Consider the following 5444-nt stretch of genomic DNA (forward strand, 5'->3'; position numbering starts at 1 on the left):
GCGCACGGCAACTTAGGGGGAAAAGACAAAAACATACTTTTTAAAAAGCTTTTATTTTGAAATTATACATCAGATCTAGTTGCAACTTTCTGATATAAATATATATATATGAGAGAGAGAGAGATTAGTTTTTGTTTTGCATTAGTTTTTCAGCATTTATTATTTTCTGTTTTCAAATGCAGGGCCTGGAAACCTATTTTGAGTAGCTCAAAACATGGACCGGATGTGCGCTTTTATTGTGAAAGCAGCACGTAAATGGGTGTACCATAATGTCTTCAGCTACCGCGCACTTGTATATCGTGTGCTGGGCCGGCTGGACGCAGAGCCGGCTAGCTTTACCACGGTAATCTATCAGTCTAACGACTAACGACTGAATCTAGACCAGTGGTTCTTAACCTTTTTTGAAGTACCGAACCCCCCAGTTTCATATGCGCATTCACCGAACCCTTCTTATCTCCCCCTTTCCCTTCCCCTCCCCTCCCCCGACACACAAAATACTTTGCGGTATTCTGATTTAGTAATGTAATTATATTAGCTGTGTTACCACCCTCACGCCACTAGATGCAGTAGAAACCCCGAAAAGATGCGAGTGAGTGTGAGTTTTGCTGAAGTAATTAAAAACACAAGTTCAAATCCATGCTGAGTGGAGCTCCTTCAATCAGGGCTCCCCCGCAGCTCTGATTGGCTAAACAATGTAACATGATCCTCTTATTGGCTAAACAATGTAACGTGATCCTCTGCAGCAAGTGATGGCAAAGCGGGGCGTCATCACGACTTTACACAAGTGTGTCTTTACCTCCGCGGCAGAGGCTCCGCCGAACCCCTGAGACCGACTCATCGAACCCAGGTTAAGAACCACTGATCTAGACCCTGAATCTATCAGGGTCATCAACAACAGCCTAATGTCTGTATGATAAAATACTGAATCGATAGATAAGAACAGTTTCTCCTCACCTGGCTGTCTCCTCCTGCTCAGTAGTTCTTCAGAGAAAGGCAGAGGCCTGYYAGTGTATTTCATTACCTCTCTGCTTAAACCGCGACTCCGAGCTGAAGCAGAAACGATACTTCGACGTTTTCCGTCATCTGACAAGTAGCAAGTTTACTCCACTTTATTCACCAAAAACGTTATGATTTTTTAATTAATCAAAAACTGTTCTGTGATCTGGAACGTTCGCTACGTTGAGCTCCAGTTAGCCGCCTTATCTCACTGCGCGAGAGGCAACTGCGTCATGCGTCACGGGCAAAAGGTCAAAGGTAACAAGGTGACAGGCTGATTATGTTGTACAAAAAAGCAAATAATTTTAACACATGTTTTTATGTGTCAGAAGAGGGCTTAGGAAATAATGATACAAAAAAAATAATTAAAAAAATAAACAAATGGACCAAAAGGGCACTTTGAGACAAGGAGCAAAAAGGGCAGGTGCTCAAGCATCCCCAGCTCCCCCCTCTGCACGTGCCTGTTTACTAAGCTGTACTTTTTACTTTTACTAGTGATTTTGTTACGTATTGCTGCTCTTAATTTAGTAAATGTTCTGACTTCTCTATCCACTGTAACTTCATGAATGAAGAACAAACATGTTTTAGCCAAAAATTCACAAGACACACACCTGCAGTTTTTGCAAAAGTTCCACATTGATCTAGAAAAATGTTTCCTTTGCCCAATTTTGTTATCTATATGAATTATTTTCATTTTGGTTCCACATAAATTTATATTTTTATCAGTCTGATTATGTAATTGTTAAATATTAAATAATTTTATCAATTACTCAGGACTTGAGTTGTCTTCAAATACTTTTTTACTGTTGAGTAATTTCTTGGCTACTTTTATGTTGTCCTAGTGCTTCTCTTACTGACTACAATTTTTCTACTCTTACTTCACAATAACTGAAAATTTCTGCACGTTTCATTTCTTAAAATTAGCATGGCTTTAATAATTCCTAAAATTACAGTAACTATGCATCCTGTACCTGTATGATGAAATATGTATTGCTACCTTCTCCTCAGGGTTAATAGTTAACCGTAATGTGGTAAAACCTTTACAGCAGCCACCTTTTTGTGATCACCTTTGTCCCACTCTTGTTGTGGTTTGTGTAAATCCTCAGAGGGCGAGCGAGCGAGGGGAGGGAAAGGCTGCGGCTTACTGATATGACTGAGCTGGGACTAGATCTAACGCCATAATCACGAACGCCCATGTTTTTTTCCCTCCACTATATGACCTTTCTGCTTCCTCCTTCACTCTTTCCCTGCCACTCCCGTCTCTCTAACTCTCTGGCTGTTTTCCAGCCTGGACTTTTCCTCCTGCCAACCTGAAATTTGGAAGGTTTTTGTAGTGTTCCAGAAGCATTGTTTGTGTGCAACCAAAAAGGATGTAAGAGTTGATATGGATTCAGTGACCGGTTTGGAAAAATACAGAAATATAACCGTGCAGCAGGGCAGGCCAAAGATTATATAGGACCTGGGGGCAGAATTTGATTTGAGGCCCCTCTTCCTTTTCAGAATATCTCTACCACTAAAATTGTCCCAGAATCTGGGAGAGGAGGTTAAGTTACATTTTCTGAGTTCCCTTTGATTAATGTTGACTGAAAAATAATACATTTTAGTCTATAATCAATTTTTTTCTTTATTGACCTTCATTATCCCACTGCAATGTATTGTTTTCATCCTGTAAAGCACTTTGAACTGTTTTGTTGCTTAAATGTGCTAAACAAATAAACTTGTCTACTGTTCTTTTTGTGCTAAGTTCATGTACATCATGTTGCTAACCAATGCAATTTTCATGACAAGTGTTTGTGTCTTGCCTTTAACCCAAAGCCTGGACTTTGTTTCATTCAAGGTGTGTAAAAACTGAATTGTGTGCAAATGGATTCAGCCTGACAAACTGAACAGGCTGAGTGGGGAAATAACATGAAATAAAATACACCACACCCACTAACTCAAAGAAATACTTTGAGTTAGTATCTCAAAGGGAAATTGGTGAATAAATTAATTGTACTACGATGTTCATGAGTAATATTTGATGTTAAACATGTCATGAACTCTGATGACTTCACCTTTAATCTACAAACTGGACTTTGCATTACAAACTGAGGTCAACTTTGTTCAAAAGCTCTGCTGTCTGCAAATAAGTATCAAATATTATCCTGGCTCACAAAGGACTGGCAGCACAAATTATACTCTGGGAATCGGGTTCAACAACAGTCAGGTGAGTTAATTAACAAACCCTTTATATGTATAAACAACAGCACTAAAACTAAACTAAGTACTGATCAGTTAAGGATCAATTATGCTTTAAAATGTACCATTTTTCCAAATTCACTGGTGTGCATATGTATATGTGTGGTGTGTTTCTATATTGTCAATTTTAAAAATGTAACAATTACACAAAGAAGGAACCAGAATATTTAAAAAAAATACACACACATACTGGTTTTCGACACTGCTTATGACCCATGAAAAGGAGGTGCATTATAGGCACATATGTGTTTATATAGTCTTAGTTAGTAAATTAGGATAATTCACTAGAAATACATTATAAAGATCTAGGTTGTTCAAAGTGAGGTTTGCGGTCCTTGATTTTTTTAGCGGCCCACCAAACAACAATTTAGGAATTAATTAAATTAGGACAAACCTACGACTTTAAAATGTAAATCATAAAGTGGTCACTTTTTTAAAGCCTTTTGTTGTCATGGTAACTAGGACCACATCTACTCATTGACATGCTCTAAAATTGTACCATGGTGCATCTAAATATGCTTTTAACTGCTCTATTCAAACTTGGCTGAATAAACCAAGTGTCTTCAAACAAAAACTGACCTAAATTTAGTTTTTACTGCTGAGAATTGACAAAATAGGTTTTCACTTTCTTCATACTAATCCATTTGAGTTATAGAGAAACAACAGTGCACCTATATGACTAAAGGCAGGTAACCTAGCCTTGTTCCAAATGAAAGTAAATGAGATAACAGATATGTTTGGTTACTCAGTTTACAACTTTTTTTTACCAGTTTTGGCTGAATGCAACTTCACTCCTTTATGGGGATCTCTATAAAATACTTGTAATTTGATAGTTCTGATCTCACATACAAGACAGACAAACACAAAAACTTGTCAAAACAATTCATATAAGTGAATTTTTAAATTTGTTTAATTAACATCCTTGGTTTGTTCACGTAAGCATTTTTCTACCTCATTTGTTAATTTGTTGTTTACTTGTCACTTACTCAAAGTGTCTGAAAAAATGACATGGGGAGAGGAAACAGAACTGCTCTGTGAACAGATTTCATAATAAGAGCATGAATATAAACATCTAACAACTTGAATTCCTAACAGTTAAACTTCAACATAGAACAACACAACTTTATTCAAGTAAATTAGCACTTTAGAAATTATCTGGAAACATTTAATTGGGGGAAGTGCACTAAACATTTTTAAAGTTAGCAAATATGCTAAAATCTAAACAAGTAGTTCGCTCAGCAATTAGCACATTAGCAGAAGTGTGTCCATCTCTACATATTATTAAAATATAATAGAGTTATAGAACAAATGTGCTACTATTTGACTTTTAAGGTTAGCTAACTATTTTCTTTTTCATTTTGTGCCTTTCTTCCCCTCAGGAAATGTCCACCACTGCCTCTGTATTCCTGGCACTTCTCTGCTTCCTGTTACCCCCATCCACTTCCTGTGGGGGCAGCAAGATCCTGGTGGTGCCTGTTGATGGCAGTCACTGGATTAACATGAAAATAATCCTTGAAGAGCTTCACTCCAGAGGCCATGAAATCACAGTTCTATGCTCTGCCAAGAGCTGGTACATTCCCAGTAACTCCTCCATTTATACCTCGATTAATGTCCCAATGATGGAGGATGAGGCAGACAGAGACTTTTACATTACAATGATCCAGGATGTCATGTATCGACGAAGCTATCCCAATTTTATACGCACGTTTTATCAACAGTACTTGCTCACGTCTGCCTTAGGAGATGGTCATACGATTCTGGCAAAGTTATCTGGTAAAATTTTGGAGGATGTTGTGCTAATGAAGAGGTTACGGGATACAAAATTTGATATAGTATTGACAGACCCAGCACTTCCTCTTGGGGTGATTCTTGGTGGTTACCTCAAGCTGCCAATGGTCTTTAATGTCCGCTGGATCAATACAGGAGAAGGTCATCTAACTATCGCTCCATCTCCTGTCTCCTATGTTCCCATACCTGGAAGTGAACTTCACCATCAAATGGATTTTCAGGAGAGAATAAAGAACTTGTTGCATTATCTCTACAGTGTTTATGAACAGTATTTCATCATTAACCCAGCCTACATAGACATCTTCCAGAAATACTTCCATCCTGGGACTGACTTGTTGTCTTTGGAGCTCTCAGCTGATATCTGGCTTTTCAGGGCAGATTTTGTCTTTGAGTTCCCTCGACCCACCATGCCCAATATGGTG

General features: G+C 38.1%; 1 pseudogene; it reads left to right on the forward strand.

Moving 5' to 3' along the window:
* The first annotated feature begins 1449 nt into the window (after positions 1–1449).
* The window catches only part of LOC103480632 (UDP-glucuronosyltransferase 1-6 pseudogene), a 5370-nt pseudogene continuing 1375 nt past the window's right edge, over positions 1450–5444 (forward strand).

Source organism: Poecilia reticulata, linkage group LG18 (genome assembly GCF_000633615.1).
Source record: "Poecilia reticulata strain Guanapo linkage group LG18, Guppy_female_1.0+MT, whole genome shotgun sequence".
Taxonomy (NCBI): domain Eukaryota; kingdom Metazoa; phylum Chordata; class Actinopteri; order Cyprinodontiformes; family Poeciliidae; genus Poecilia; species Poecilia reticulata.